Source organism: Marmota marmota, unplaced genomic scaffold (genome assembly GCF_001458135.2).
Source record: "Marmota marmota marmota unplaced genomic scaffold, marMar, whole genome shotgun sequence".
NCBI classification, from domain to species: Eukaryota; Metazoa; Chordata; class Mammalia; order Rodentia; family Sciuridae; genus Marmota; species Marmota marmota.
In genome coordinates, this window is record NW_026000079.1 from 5184467 (window position 1) to 5201661 (window position 17195).

General features: G+C 47.5%; 1 protein-coding gene across 1 annotated transcript in view; it reads left to right on the forward strand.

Annotated features, from left to right (window-relative positions):
- S100a11 (S100 calcium binding protein A11) overlaps positions 1 to 88 on the forward strand; it is a 21063-nt gene extending 20975 nt beyond the window's left edge. The window contains exon 4 of the mRNA XM_015502898.2: positions 14 to 88. The gene's annotated coding sequence lies outside the window, so the exon portion shown is untranslated. The remainder of the gene's footprint in view (positions 1 to 13) is intronic.
- Positions 89 to 17195: the final 17107 nt, after the last annotated feature.

A 17195-nucleotide genomic window follows, 5' to 3' on the forward strand; every position in this document is an offset into this window, starting at 1 on the left:
CCCCCACCCACCATGAGCCCACCACCTCCACCACACTGGGGAGCCCACCCCTGCTCGTGATAATAAAACAACCTTTTTTTTAAAAACACACACTTGAGAGTCCATAAATTTGTGCAAGAGAGGGTGGAGTGTGGGGAGAATGTATGTTAGATAAACGGAAGCCATTACCAGGGGCAGACCTCGTTCAGTAAAAGACGCTTCTGAGGAATATGCATAATCATGACTAATGACACAAGCAGCATCGTCCCCAAATTACTCAGACTACTGGGGAGATGTCATCTGTTGTCATCATTTACTCATATCTTTCCACCCCTGCCACAGCACTGTCATGGACCCTAAGGACACGTTCTGCAAGACAGGGGAGTTCCTGCCGTCCAGGAGCTTACTTTCCTGAGGGGGGAGAGAATAAGGAGTGAATAACACACCAACCAACACAGGGCCCTGGGAGGGGAGGACTACGTCGTGGTACAGTGTGTGGCAGGGGCTAGGGAGGACCATTCTGAGGAGAGCTGAAGGACAGCAGAGCAAACACGGAAAGGAGCGAGAGAGCACTGTAGGTCCCTCTGAACACAGGGGTCCTCGGGTGAGGAGGGCTGGGACCTGAGGAATGGGACGAAGGCCAGTCTCCCCAGGTCTTCATGCCTGGCTGTGGGTTCCTTGTTTGTTGGAGTTAGTGCCCACGCGAGTTTGAATTTCTAAACCCTCTGCAAAGGCAGCAGGGAGCAAGCCCAGAAAGAAGGTGAGAAGGCTGGCCCAGGGCTCAGGTAAGAGTCGGGGAGGGGAGAGGGGAAGTGGGGATTGAGGGAGAGAGAGAGAGAGAAGCCCTTGCCAGATGGAGACCGGATCTATGAGTAGGACCAGCCAGAACCTCGAGCATCCGCCTGTATCAGATCTACTAGAACAAAAGCATAATCGATTTAAATGTCACCAGATTCAAAGGCCCGTCAGATGTGCTCACAATTGATTTATGGCTAGTCTGCCTGACCCCCGATATCAAATGACTGACATGGGACTTGATTAAAAAAAAAAAGAAAAAAGAAAAACTTGCCTGGGAACTTGCACATTTCCCAGGAAAACCTCATATACAGTCAGAGAGCTCAACCCAGGGTGAGTCACTCCTCTTCTCTGACAGGCAGCGGGTGTTTGCACCCTGCCTTTGGGCGTGTGCACCTTCGCTCTGCTGCCCTTTAGTGAATCTTTGCTGGCGCCTTGCTTTCAGCACATCCTGAAACTCTTTTCAGCAGAACCCACTTGGCTGAGAGTCCCACTGCTGCCTTGGAGGGACATCCTCAGACCCCTGTCTAGTAACAGGATCATCCCTAAGAAGCACTGGGGAGAAGCTTCCAGAGAGCCTCTGATTCTTTATCCGTCTGTGAGTTTTAACCAGTTAGGGAAAACACCTCTCTGGATCATGGTTAATTCCTGTGTCCGTAGAAGGGGCCACACCATTTCTGAGGTGGTTTGGGGCTCTAATATTCTAAAATGAAGGCTAGTGTCTCAGACTAGCTGGTCCCAAATTTTTCAGGTAGAATTGTGACTAGCTTTCAGATATCGGAGTTCCTTAATTTGTTGGCAGCACCGTGGGAGGATCGGTAGTCACTAAGTCTTCGTATTCCCTTGAGGGGTAGACCCTGTCTGGAAAGAAGTGTCATCCCAAAGAACACTGTGGCAGGAAGAGATGGGAAAACGTCAGGCAGCTAAGGTCATACTCGTCTATTTGCTCTTCTACCAAGAAATCACTGGCCCCGGCCTGAAGATGGGAATCAAGGGAACTAACCAGGAAATCTTTGCTTGCTTGGTGCTCTCAGATTGTGACAAGTAAGATCCACTGGCACCAAGCTTATGACTCAAGAGTCAAAGAGCAACCCCTATGGAGTGCCTCCTATGAACAACATGAGCTATAGAGAGACACCAGGGGGAGGAGGTGACGAGCTCAGTGGGAGTGCATTGCATTGGAGGTGCCACTGGGAGGGCCATTGTGTTGGAGGTGCCATTGGAAGGCCCACTGTGTTGGAGGTGCCATTGGAAGGCCCACTGTGTTGGAGGTGCCATTGGGAGGCCCACTGTGTTGGAGGTGCCATTGGGAGGCCCACTGTGTTGGAGGTGCCATTGGGAGGCCCACTGTGTTGGAGGTGCACTGTGTTGGAGGTGCCATTGGGAGGTCCAGTTGGCGATGCCCGGTGGGCAGTCACAATTTGGGTCTAGAGAGAAAGACCCAGCTTGAAAAGCAAAAAGAAATCCCCCTGCATCTGGGGGCAGGGGCAGCAGGACAGCACCAAGAGGTGGAGATTCAGCCACAGAGCTGACAGAGCCAAGGGGGAAGAGAACAGGATTCGGCAGGCAGCGCTGGGGAGCCACACGAAACACTCAACGTCCTTTAAATGCCGATGATGCTCCTCGGGCTGCCATGCCAAGCCTTCCTCCCTCTCATTCCTCATGCTCTTCCTCGTGACTGTGACCTCCTCTGTGTCTCCATGTACCACAGAGACCAGTGACCAGTCACGTGTGTCTCCCAGTTCTAGCTCCCAAGCTTCAAAGCTTTCTCCTAGGCGTCTCCACATAACATGATAAGGGTATCTTGTTTTTGTGTATTTATTTATGACAAATATTCACTGATAAGGTGTGCGTCAGGTTCTGTGTTTCAGGCACAGGGAGAAAGAGGGTAAAGAAGGTTCTCATCCTGAAGAAGCTTGCGTTCTTGAGCTCATTACATCCCAAAATGAACTCACCATCTTCGCAGGTGCCTTCCACCAATGTTCCCCATCTCAAGAAATGCCACCTCTATCCACCTAGGTGTCCCACCTAGGTGTCCCACCCAGCGACGTGGCGATCAGCTCTGACATCTTCTTTTCCTTCATGCCTCGCTCCATTTCTCCACCTAAATATCCCCCGAGTCCCTCCCCAGCCCTCCCTTCCCGGGGCACACCAGTGTTCACCTGGTCAAGATAGCAGTTCCCTAACTAGTCTCCGCCCCTGGCTTTGCCCCTCTCCAGTCCTTTCCCCTCCTCTTGCCTGAATGCCCTCCAGATGCATGCCCTTCAGTGGACTGTCTGTGCCCTCGGGCATGTGGGCATGTGCAGCCGGGCACAGTCCACCCACCTTGGCTCACCACCTCTTCTTACCTCCCTTCCCGGCCCCCTCCCTCACATGACCTCTAAATCCCAGCCACCCTGAGCTTGTTTACTTCCCTCCCTCCTGACCTGAGCTCTGCCTGAGCACCCTGACCATCCTCACCCTGAACCCTCCATGGCCCAGCCTAGATGGTCTTTTCTCCAGGACATTTTGCTGAACTCCTTAGTTGGGATGAGATCCCTTCCTCATGGGATTGTGCCACGAACCTCCCCAAAGCACTTCCTTTGGGCGAAGTGTATGTCCGTCTTGTTTACTGTCGCATCCTCACGCCCGATACCATGTCTGGACACCACACTCTGTTATTCATAGAGTGATCGAATGGTCAGGAAGATAAAGCTGTAGGGCCAGTGTCTAGCGGAGGGAACATCTCAACAGAACGGTAAGAGCAAGTGTAAGAACACCGGGGGTTCCAAACCAGTGACATGAAGGATGCGGGAAGTTTTGGTACAGACACATTTTAAGACACAATAATTTTAACCACAAAGAACTATCTAAGGGAGCAACTTGAAGGTGTGGGAGTCTTTTGTTTTGTTTTACCTCTTTCATTGGAGAAAACAAAGATGATAAACTTAAGATTAAAAATGTTTGAAATCACCATTATGTGGGTTGTTAGGGAATCAGCCAGAATGTATTTTAAAAATTACAGCCGTATGTTTGATATCGATCGCTGTGGATGACCACAAACTTAATGACTTCGAGCAACGCAGTTTGCGATCTCAGTTTCCCTGCGTTGAGAGTCTGAACATGGCGTAACTGGACCTTCTGCTTTAAGGTCTCCTACAAGGTCCCAGTGTCACCCAGGACTGACTAAAAGCGTCTCTGAGGATCGACTAGGGAAGTTTTGCTCCCTGGCTCCTGTGGTTGTTGGCAAGATCCAGTTCCTCAAGGGCTGGGGACATCAGCCCTCACCGGGCCAGTGGTCAAAGGTCACCTGAGTTCCTTGACAGGCCAGCCTTTCCAGGCTTGCTTCATGACAGTGTGAGAGCCGGGAAGGTAACAGAGGGTCAGCCAGCAAGATCAAAGACGCAGTCCTGTGTGACCAGGCATGGTCACCTTTGCTGGACTGAACAGTTAAAGTCTCAGCTCTAACACCAGAGTGTGAACACGGAGATACGGGGATAAATGGCAGCCTTCTAACATCCACTCCACGAGCTGCATAGCAAGAATCTACTCACTGAATGTAAGGACCGCTCTGAGGATGGGATCACTGACATCCCTGGAACTGGAACCTGTTACAGGGGTACCTTCCCTGACCACACCCTACACACCTCCTTCCCACCACTCACTAACTTTTAAAAAGGGTGTGCTACCTTCCCGCCTTTATTTCCTACTTTACCTTTTTAAAAAATTTGCCCACCAAATGATTCTGATACAAGTGATCTGTAGACCATATTTGGGGAACCCTTCTCTATTTATTTTCCCTGGATAACGTCCAAACTCACAGCTCTGATCTGTGAGCTGCTGACCTACAATCAATTCTATATCCCCAGCTCAAATCTCTCTCTAGAATTCCAAGCTTATCTATTCAACGTAGCACCTCTACCTCTCACCATTAGGATTATTCTTATTGATAGAAAATTCCATTCACATTGCTTTAAGTAAAAATAGGAATCTCTTGACTCAAGTTACTGGACAATCAGGGGTGGCTCTAGAGTTAGCAGAGCCAGGGAAGCTCTGCTAAAGAGATTCTTGAGTGTTGGCTCCATTCTCAGAGCCCTTCCGGGGATCTTGAAGTGGCCAGCAGCACTTCTAGGGCTACAGCCTCTCAGATTCTAATCCTCTAGAAAAGGGGAAGAAAATAACCACCTACATCCTAGAATTTTCAGCAAAGGTACTGAGAGTTCCTCCATTTGGACCAACTTAGATTATGTGACCAGCCCTAGGCCAATCACTGTTTCCCAAGGAAATGCAGTGTGCTGATTAACCCAGGCCACCGTGTCCTTGACTCTCAGGACTGGGGTAGCCGCAACCCAGACTATGAGAACCAAGAAGTAAGAAGAGCAGATCGTGGGTTGTTTTAGAAGGAAGGGGTAATGGATGCTACAAAAACAAGGAACAAGCACACAGAGGGACACACACCTCTAATACAGCAAACATGTCCGAACTCCCCCCATTTCTCCCAGAAACCGGCCTTCTTGCCTCATTCCTGATTTCAGTGAATTGCGTCATCCTTGACCTGACCTGGCCAAACCAAGAGCCTAGAGATCACCTGGATTTCCCTTCTCCCCTTCACCCCTCTGATCCCCTCCTTCCCACCCTCAATGCCTTACTTCAGAACCCTAGCTGACCTACTTAACCATCTCTCCATTCCTTCTATTTGAAAAAAGAAAATGCTGCTGGGTGGTGGCGTACACCTGCAATCCCTGTGACCCAGGAGAATGGGACAAGAGGACAGAAAGGTCACGGCTAGCCGCGGCAACTTAGTCAGACCCTCTCTCAAATTTTTTAAAATAATTTTTTTTAAAGTCTGGGGGTGTGGCTTTGTGGAAGAACAATGGGTTCAGTCCCCCACACAGAACCACAATCGCCCAAGGCAAAAAGATAACTCTAGTAACCCATAAATATTGTGCCATTCCCCAGCGGAACTGGGTGTTCCAATAGAATAGTTGTTATTGGTCCCAAACCTGTTTAAATCAGTTGTGCTTATTCTTATAACATGTAATTTGAATATCCCAAAAATTAATAGCAAATGAGTGCAGACAGTTGTTTTATTGATGAAAGCCAAAATGAATTCTTTTCAAAGACTTGATTAGAGAAATTCACTAAAGAGAACTGCGGTCAACATAGGTGTAGCCAAGGCAACTGAAAAAAAGCAACACATAAAAATCTAGAAGTGTCTTTGACTCACATTGCCTGAGTAAAAGTGTCTCTAAGCTCTCCTCTTGATAAAAGGGAACTGAAAATCGCTGCAAGTGTGACTTATGCAAGAAAGGTAATATGGCAAATATTGGTAAATGTACATGTTTTAACTTGAAGTCAATATTTCAAATATCATGATTTTTATGAATACCCATTTTAATCAATTTTTGTTAAATTAACAAAACCGATTCCTGGTCCCCACCCTGCAGAGAAGAGGGCCTCTACCGTTTTGCAGCAAGCTCTTACCCTTTTCCCTGTCCCATCTTGACCTCTTCCGTTCCTTTCTACACCCTGTGATTAAAGACAGCAGGCTCTTTCCGGGGTTCCTCTTAACATGCAGAATGGCCTACAGTCGTTGGGGCCCCCAGGAGCCTGCTGCCTGCCACCTCTCAACCTCCCTTTCTGCTGTCACCAGAACAGCTTCTCTCTCTCTGAACTGTCCATTTCCTGTTCCTGTTGGCAATGTCACAGACAGGGGAGTGATAAAGGAAGGAGACTTATTTCAGCTCGTGGTTCTGATTCAAGATGGAGGGGCCACCTCTGGTGATGGCCTCCTTGCTGGCAGAGTCCAAGATAACAACACAGGACATCACATGATAAGAGACAGCGAGGATGTGTGTGCAGATGTGTGCCTGCACGTGTGTGTGCGTGAGTGTGTGCGTGTGTGTGTGTGTGTGTGTGTGTTCTGGACTCTCTCCCTCTTAGAAAGACACCAGGGATTTAATCATGGGGCCGGTCCACCTTGGTGAATTTATCTAACCCTAATCACGAATCCCCAAGGCCCCACCTCTAAACATCCGAGTTGGGAGCAAAGATGACCAAACAGGGGCTGGCCTCAAGGGATCAGCCCTGCCTTTTCTGAAGCAGCAGAGTCAATTACTCAGGCATTGGAGGAGCACATTTTCAGGGTAGAAAATGGTGGGGGCTGCAGCAAAGGTCAGGTTTTTTTATCGGTTTAGGAAGACCAGGTCCTGGGAGGAGACAACTACTCCTGGCAGGCTTTGGGCGGGCAGGTGAATTTAGGCTGAGTCATAGCAGGAGAAATTTCTGAGGCGGCAGGAAGAGAGGCCTTGAGCAACTGGAGGAACGGTGACAGATAAGGGAAACGGTACGTGCTCAGGGGCTGTGTCCTTCCTGGGGGACGTGATTTTCTGTATCCTTCAATAGCTGGACTGACTTCCACCATTTTACTCTCCACAATGGGAATTAAATTTCAACACAGGAAACCCTGGGGGACACTCAAACCATACACAAACCATAGCACCAGCCTCGAACTCACCTTGCAGTGCCTCGCCTCTGCGCCTTCATGCACATCCTGGCTGATCTGAGAGCATTTTGACTCCTTCCCACTTGTTCCTATCTGTCCTATAAAGCACACTGGTGTCACCTCCTCAGGAAGCCTTCCATAACACCACCGTTACCCAGAGCTGATTCTATGCCCTTATTCTGCACTCCCACTGTGCTCAGCCCTTACCCCCACCTGGAAGACACTCTGTGTTGTCACCAGGTTTTTACTTATCTGCCCCCCTCAATCTGACTTTGAGCTGATGAACATGAACCTACTTAAATGCATTTTTGTATCAATGATATTTAATGTGGTGTCGAGAACATAGTAGCCGGAAAAAAAAAATCGTGTTGAATGAATGAATGTTAGATGATGCTATAAAATCAGACTTGAGACACACTGTGTGCATCCATCAGGGTCCCCACAGGAAACAGGTACACCGAATGGGTCATCGAAAAGTTTAATGAAGGGACTATTCACAAAGAAGTGGGCAGGGATAAGATCAAGAGGTGGCAAAGCACCAAGACTAGCAAAATTAGGAAGTGTTCCCACCTCTAGGCCAGGCCGGACCAGGCAGGGGAGTGGTCTTGGAACCCATGGAGAGCCACAGCCCAGCCAGAAGGGCCTCTCACAGGTGCTGAGGCCATGGTGTAGAAACACAGCCCCCGTGAGCCACACCCTGGCAGGGGGGGAGCAGGGGAGCAAAGCCTGTGCCCATCTCCTGGTGTCCTGCGGATGCCTCTCCTAGTCACTCAGCTGGAAGGCTGAGCAAGACAGAGAAGTGTGAAAAGTGGCTGCAGGACATTGCAGAGGGGCGGGATGGGCGTTCCCCTACCACACAGTGCTCCCGGGACAGGCAGAGAATAAGGCGAATAAGGCGTCAACACAAATTCAGGGAGACCTTTTTCCTTTTAATTTATTATCTTAATTTATTGAAAAACTTTATTATGTATTTAAATGTGGGTATACACACAGAACATAGAAATTTAACAATCATCCACCTCTATGTGTCTAGTTCAGTGCATTAAGTCTATTCACATTGTTGTGTGAACTCGACGACGGTAGACCTCCATGATTTTCTCATCTTTCCAAGCTGAAACTCTGTACCCATCAAGCAATAACTTCCCATTCTTTCCTCCCCTGTCCCTTTGTAAGAGCCATTCTACCGGCTATCTTTATCCAGGTGGGATCCTACAGTCCTGGTCCTTTGGTGTCCGGCCTCTTAGCCTCATGTCTTCCAGATTCCTTCATGTTGGAGCATGTGGGAGGATCTGATTTTTTAAAGAAAATATTATATTCCATTGTGCCTTGATCTGTGTTGCTATAATAGGATACTACAGGCTAATTTGTAAATTAATTTATAAATTACACAAGTTTATTTTTTCACAGTTCTGGAGGCTGGGAAGTCCAAGATTTAGGTGCCAGCAGGGTCAGTATCTGGTAAAGACCCAGTCTCCTCCGCTTCCAAAATGGTGCCTTGAATGTCTGCGTTCACTGGAGGGAGACACGCTATTGTTCCTCACACGGAAGAAGAGTAGAAGACAGTGAGCCACTCCCATAGCCGTGTCCACAGCAGCATTAATCCATTCATGAGACAAGTCTTCATGACCTAAACACTTTCCGTTAGGCCCAATCCCCGATTATTGCATTGGGGATTAAATTTTAACCTGTGAATTTCAGAGGGGATGCAAACATTCAAACCAAAGCATATTATATGTATATACCACATTTTCATCCACCCATCTATCCATGAACTTTTGGATTTTTGCTCCCACCTGTAGGTTATTGTGAATGATGCTACTATAAACAGGTATGTGAATATCTGCTCAAGTCCCTGCTTTCAATTCTTTAGTGTACATACCCAGAACTGGAACTGCTGATCATATATAATTCTATTTTTGATTTTTTTGAGGAACTTCCATGCCATTTTTCCACAGTGCCTACACCATTTTACATTCCCCTGCAATGCACAAGGGTTCCAGATTCTCTACCTTCTCATCAACACTTGCTATTCTCTGTTTTTTAAAATAATGGTCATCATAATCTGTGTGCAGTGGATCTCACTGTGGTATTGATTTGCACTTCTCTAATGATTAGTGATGTTGAGCATCTTTTCATGCACCTCTTGGCCATTTGTATACCTTCTTTTGGAAAATATCTACTGGAGTCCTGTGTCCATTTTATTTTTTGTGCATGCTAGGCAAGTGCTCTTCCACTGAGCTACACCTCCAGCCCCACTTTTTGAATCAAGTTCTCTTTCTGGTTTTGTTTTTGTGTTTGTGGTTTTGTTGTACTCCAGATGTAAGCCAGTTATCAAATAAATAATTCGCAAATATTTTCTCCCACACAGTGGGATGCCTTTTCACTCTATTGGTAATGTCCTTTGATGCACAGAAGTTTTTAATTTTTGTCTTGTATTTGTTTTTGTATTTTTGTAGTACTGGAGATTGAACCCAGGGCCCTGCACATGCTAGGCAAGTACTCTACCACTGAGCTACATCCCAATCCCAAGTCTTTTTTTTTTTTTTTTAAGACAAGTTGCTAAACTTCTTAGGCTGCCCAGTTTCTGGTCCTCCTGCTTCACCCTCCTAAGTAGCTGGGATTGCTGCCATGCACCACCATACCCAGCCAAAGTTTTTAATTTTGATGAAGTTCAATGTATTTATTTTTTTCTTTTGTTGTTTGTGCTTTTGGTGTCAGTCATATCTGAGAAATGACTGCTAAATCCAGTATGTAGTGTGGGGGCCGTCATACTGAATGACTAGCATTTTCCTTCCTGTCATTGGAAGAGGCTCTGTGGGTCACTTCCGTAGTGACCTGGACGCTGCTGCATCCTCCTCGAAGTAGCACAAAGTATCTTCAGACATAGGCGTGCCTTCCTGCAGCCCGAGGGATCGAATTACTCTCACCTGTTCCTTTGTGATATTACCCCCTTGCCCTGTTTGGGATAGAATGTTCCATGGAAACGCCCTTTGTGTGTCCCCTCCTCTTGCTCTGTCTTTGGGTGTGGCCTACCCAGGTGTCAGTCAACCTGCTGACAGTGGACATCAGGAAGCTAGACTCAGCCCCCTGAAACCTGACCCCCTGCCTCATTTGAATAGCCTCTCCTCAATAAAAGGGTCAGGGGGCTGAGGTTGTGGCTTAGTGGTAAGAGCACTTGCCTAGCATGTGAGAGGCACTGAGTTCAATCCTCAGCACCACATAAAAACAAATAAATAAAGGTATTATGTTCATCTACAACTAAAAAAAGTTAAAAAAAAAAAATAAAAGGGGTCAGCACGTGCTCACGCTCTCTCTTTCCGTGGACCCTTAAAGTCAGAGGAGCCGTCACAGGACCCCCCAAAGAAAAAGGTATCTCTGTCCTTTGTGTGGTTATTTCTTGCAGCCCAGTTCCCCTGGAGTCACCCTGAGTGTTTTAGTCTCGAGGAACGTAACAGTATAATTTTCTTTTTAAGAAAAAATCAAACATCTGTCCTTTTTGATGAAGATTTGGGCTATGATGGTAGAACTTCTACAAAGATTCTACCAAGATTGAGAGTAGAACAGATACAAAAAGCCTTTTTCTACTACAAATAATGCTGGATAAAATAGAATCCTCCCTACCCTCCACCCCCCACCCCCACCAACAGGGAGATGGGTAGACTAGAGGAAAGAGACCAGGAGGAGAAAGAAGGGCAGGGAGGGGGAAATACCGGAGAATGATATGGGCCAAACGGTGCTGTTTGTCATGGGCCTGTAGGAATACGGAACAGTGAACCCCACCACTGGGTATAATTACAAAGGACTAATAAAAACCGTGGGGGAAAATTGATGCACCAAAACACAAAACAAAAAATAGCATTCCCCCGCATCCCCCGCATCCCCCGCCAATTAAAAGCAACTAAAAGGCAGAAAAAGAAATGTCCAAGTGCCCGAAATAAAAAAGGGAGCTGTAGCTGTGACAGTGCCCTTGTGGAGGCCGTGTGGCCCTGGGCTGTGGTGGATAGCAGGACCCAGGCTCTCCGCTAAGGAGACAGCTCACCGACTACACCGGAAGACCCAGTCTGCCATCCAAGGACTACGCTCTGAATGAGCCCTGGAGGGAAACAAAGTCCTCCAAGGGAAATCACCTCTGTGCCCATGCTTCTGGGAAGCAAGGATTCAAACACATACTACCCCCTGGCCCAGGATCCCTAGGCTAGGAAACTAACTGAAAGCTATTCCAAAGCACCAAGCACCCTGCACAAATGCAAAGACCCCGCATGGAGTGCCTCTGGCCCTTTGGAAGATAGGGAATAAATCCCTTTAAAATAGGATCCAGGCCAACATCACACTGCATAAGCAATGAATGATCCACACATGCGACAAGAGACTCTACACCCACATAACAAGAGAGAGCAATCGGGAAGGAATTTAGTGTGAGTACGTTTAAAAGTTCAAATAAATAAAGCGTGAAATTGAATGCATAAAACAAGAACAAGAACCAGATTCCATAAATAAAACACACAGCCGTGCAAATACATCAAGGATCCTGAAGCAGGGTGTTCCACTACCAATCTGTGGCTGAGCTCCAGAGAAAATAGGGGAGAAACTCCCCTTGTCTCACTGCACCTCGGGGAGACCTCGGTGACTCACCACACCCACCTCACAATGACCCTATTGTACTGCCCTGGGACCTGATGAGAGATGTCATGGGAATTCAGACAGAAACGAGAGGGCCACACCTGTGCAGCAACTGCCATAATTCATGCCTTGTTTCTGGCTCTCCCTAATCTCCTAAATCTCCCGCAGGCACCTGGATGGCCCAAGTCAAGATGAAGACTGGGGGGAGGCAAGTCTGCACTGGCTGGGAACTGGGCTGTGAGTGGCTCCCGCAGCCAGTAAAAACAGGCAGCCAACGCAGAGAGGAGCCGCGGTTCCTTGGTCCACCTCCTCAGCTGAGCACACGACCTTACCTTCCTGGGGGTGGCTGAGCGTCATCGCTGTCATTATTTATGATCTGTGATGGTATCACGGCTCCAGTAGGAATGCAAAACAAAGTCAGGAACTCAGGAGCATTGCAAATCCTGGGCACAGACAGACGGACTTCTAGCAGAGAAAGAAACCCAGATGTGAAAGTTGAGAAGGGGATAAATTAACACCAAGCAGGCAACAGAGGTTGCTTCATCAACGCCGCCTCAGCCTCCCACTTCCTCCCTCCTGTACTAAGCTTTTTCTCCATGCTGAAATCATTTTCCCGGGGGTCAAACAGGTCCTTACTTGATCACCTGGCCAATAGCTCTCCTTGATTCGCAGAATGGGCGGACACTGCTGATGGCCCCACGGCCCTTGAATCACCTCCTCCTTCCTGGATTCCCACAACAACACATAGTCTCTCCTGTGCCCCAGATAACCTGGATTGGCTTCACACCTGCCACCCACCAGTTATGTGACCTTAAGACCTCTGAGTCTCCCTCTTTAGCTAGAAAATGGAGATAGACTAGACACAAATGGTTATGTTTTATTTCCTGTCCCTTTTTTATCATGGAAAATTTGTACCAAATCGACAGTCTGATGTGGCTCCTGGGTACTAAGTGTCGTGCCCCTACCATAGGTATTAGTAGAAGTTAATGATGGTCGTGGCTCATGACAAGGAGCACTAGGCATGCACACACACCGTCAAGGAGCTGTACGCACATTATCTCATTTACTCCTCTTAACAGTCGATAATAAAAGCTCATTTTACAGATGGGGAAAGAGAGGCCTTGAGAGGCTGGGCACCTCCCCAGATCTCAGGGTGAATAAGGAGCAGACAAGACAGCGTCGGCCTGACTCCAAAGCTCCATCTTGACTGCTCAGACATTCGTCACCGTTCGCCCGTCGATGTGGCCCAATCTCACATATTCTGCAAAATCGACTTTATGTCTTCTAGGAGGCCTCCCTACCCTCTGGTCAGCAGGGCTCTCCCTCTCCTCTGAACTCCTTCCTTCAGCCTGGAAGCACCACAGAGCTCCCGGCTCACATTTTCGTTCCTTTCTGCTGCAGATTTGGATGCTGCACTTGCACCAAGCTCCCAGGAGATGTCGCTGCTGATGCTGATCCGCGGACACCCGTGTAAGTAGCCAGGATCTGATCTAGTACACACACGGACCTCCTCCAAACGTGTTCACCAAGTTACAGACAATGACCATCTCTGGAGGTTCCTTTTATTTTTTCTTTTTGTTTCTGTACTTTCCATTTTTCCCTCAATGGCTACTTTTTTTTTTTTTTTTTTTTTTTTTTTTGGTACTGGGGATGGAATCCAAGGGCACTTTACCACTGAGTTACATCCCCAGCCCTTTTAATTTCTGAGACAGGACCTCACTAAGTTACTGAAGCTGTCCTCAAACTTGCCATCCTCCTGCCTCTGCCTCCAGAGTCACTGAGATTACGGCCCGCACCACCACACCCAGTTTACCCATTACTTTTATAAAACGTATGTAAAAGTTAAACCAATAGTGGATCCTCACGTTATTCAAAATGAGGCTCAAATGTCCTCACTCAGCATCTGAGGCTCTTTGTAATCTGGCCCTTTGTAGTCTCTATGTCCTGACCTCCTGCAACTCTGAACACCCTGCAACCCCCTGCCCAAATCTACAACTGTCTGTATTTCTCCAGCTGCCTCTCCCCTCGCCCTTCATTACCCCACCTTCCTCACCTGCCTAACTCATACTATCCTTCAAGATTACCTGCATGCCCTCCTCGTCCAGGAAGCCTCCCCTGACTACTTTATCTGGTTCAGATATCTCTGTGCTCAGCTCTGCACTACAGCCACAACCAGAGTCTCCTTGGGTCAAGTTGACGGGCAGCTCTCTCATAACAGGAACCTTTTCTGTCATTAATAGACCCCGACAATGCTCATGGCCAATGCATCTACCACCACCCTTTAAAGATGAGAAGTTTGGGCTGGGGATGTGGCTCAAGTGGTAGAGCGCTCGCCTGGCATGCGTGAGTCACTGGGTTCGATCCTCAGCACCAAGTAAAAAAATAAAATAAAGATGTTGTGTCCACCTAAAACTAAAAAATTAATTAAAAAAAAAAAAAAGCTGAGAAGTTTGAACGTCCTCTAAAACATGCAGGACTCTTACCCGTGTACTTGCTGGAATAGGCCAGAGATTCGAAGGCATTTTCAAAGATGAGAGACAGAAAGAAACTGAGTATGCTCAATTGAGATGGTGTACGGGGTCAGTCTACTCTTCCCCTCAGATGCCCCAGTAGGATCCTTAAGTATAGGGCATGCACATTCCAAGTCAGGCCCACTCTCCTCCTTGAGGACCACGGATTTCCACTTCCTGTCAGCATCCACTGGGAGCACACAGCACCAAGACAAGTCTCTGTCCCCAAGAAATCTACAGGCATTAAGGGAGACAAACAGGTCATAGGGTGATCTCTCTGCTCTGTGATGAGGCCAAGAGACGCTAAGGGAGCCCACAGAAGCACCGTCCAATCCCCGTAGAGAGGAGGTCAGGGAGCTTCATGGTGGAAATGACCTCTGGCCAGACTCGAGGTTGTCTGGTTTGGCTCTCAATGAGTCCTCAGCCATAGATCTACCGTGGCTCCTTGGTTGCCTTCCCTCACAGCCTGTCTCCTCCGCAGGAGTGTGAATTCCTCAAGTGCAAGGCCTGGGTCACTTTGGTCTGTGCATTCCCCACAGCACCCTGTCAGCAGCTGCACCCAACTCCCAAGCCTACAGCTCTCCACAGACAGCGGAGCTCTGCATCCTGCGAATCCCAGCCCGGCCAGGCAGGGTGCAGGGAGCCATCAGACGCCCCGAGGAAGCAGCTCTCCACAGAGTGAAAACTGGGAGAACCAATCTACAGTCCGCCTGGCAGGCCACGGTGCCAGGGGTGAGACCAGCAAATTGAGACCAAGAGCACCTTCCTTCCCAGCCCAGTGCCTCCCCACTGCATCTCCAGGTGCCTAGTCTGGAAACTTCCAGATGGTGCCTTCCCTCCTCTCCCTCAGGCCTGAATCTCAGCTGTGTTAGCCCTACAGATCCTTCCTGCAGTTTCTCTCCCTCCCATCCCTCCTGTCCACTCTCACCACCACCATGTCTGGGTCAGGGCTTCATCACCTCCTGCTTCACCTCCGTCTCTCCCAGCCCTCATCTTCTCCCAACTTCACCCCCAGAGCATCACCATGCTCTTACCCAACTCCACAGTCAGCCCCACTTGTGCCCTAATGGGGTCTACCCAACCTTCAAAACTCACTTCAAACCCGACATCCTCTGACGGTACTCTTCAGGACAACTGCCAGAAAAGAGCCTGCCGTTCTGAATGCATACTGTCACACCACGCACCCTCACGCAACCCCGGCCACCCACACTGCCACCCATCAGAGTGACTTGTGAGCATTCCTCGCGTTCCTGCCCAGGTGGTGGCTATGTTCCGAAGCAGCTTCCACCGTTGTTGCTCCGCCCAAGGAAAGATGGGGGTGGTGGCCACAGGGGAGACTGCTTATCTGGGTTCAGTAGGGTCGTATGTATGTTCACCCTTAGGAAGTGACTGAACCCCACTGACTTCATTCCCCATCCAAAACCAGAATTAGCATCTATCTTACCGGACTTTGGCCAGACTTAGAGATTAAACAGTATAACACATTATAATAATATTGTATTATATGATATATGCTATATATAATATATGAAAATTTATATTGCAATATAATAAACCACAATAAAATATTACTATACCATAACACTAATCAATATAAAATATTTTGGGGGGTGCTAGGGATGGAACCCAGGGCCTTAGATATGCTAAACATGTGCTGTACCACTAAACTACACCCCTGACCCTAAACAACATCTTGAGATGATTATAAAAAACAGAACTTTGTGAACTATAAAATTATTAAGTAAATTGTTAGTAGGCTAGTCATGAAGAACATTTTTGTCCTAATGTGATATGACCAATATAGACTTCAAAAATGTCCCACTGATTACCAGCAAGCACATCCTCCAATAGCCTGGCACTTTGGCTTTCAGAATATGTGGGACAGGTGCAGGGATAAGGAAAATCATAATAATGCTCAAAACTGGAAAGCACTATGGAGATTCCTTGGAACTGGGAATGGAACCACCATTTGACCCAGCTATCCCACTCCCTGGTCTATACCCAAAGGACTTAAAAACAGCACGCTACAGGGACACAGCCACATTAATGTTTATAGCAGCACAATTCACAATAGCTAAACTGTGGAACCAACCTAGATGCCCCTCAGTAGATTAATAGATTAAAAACCTGTGGCATATATACACAATGGAATATTATTCAGCAATAAAAGAGAATAAAATCATGGTGTTTGCAGGTAAATGGATGTCTTTGGAGAAAATAATGCTAAGTNATATGTGTAATAAGAATTGTAATGCATTCCGCTGTGGTGTATTTTAAAAATAAAATCAATTAAATATTTAAAATAATAATAATAATGCTCAAAACTGCCTAAATGAATCTACTTAAATTCATTTAAAAGCTGACTGACAGTCAGGTATGGTGGCACAATAAAATATTACTATGATATTTTATTATTATATAAAATCCCAGCTACTCAGGAAGCTAAAGCAGGAGGATCACAAGTTCAAGACTGGCCTTGGCAATTTAGCAAGATCCTGTCTCAAAAAATAAAAATACAAGGGGTTGAGGATATAGCATGGCATTGGAGTAGCCCTGGGTTCAAAAATAAAATAAAATGAAAATTGGGCTTCTATGCCCAAAGTGAGGTTCTGATCCACCTAGCACCAAACTGTTCGACCTCACCTCTCCATTTCCCCCTTTCTTTTCTATTGCCGTTTGTTTTTAGCATCTTGCACACTGAGCACGACTTTCCTTACTTATCCTGAGAAATGCTTGCCAAGACGTGAGTAAACGGGGCAGGGCCACCCACATCCCAGCTCCGTCTCTAGCCCACGGGGGAATATTCG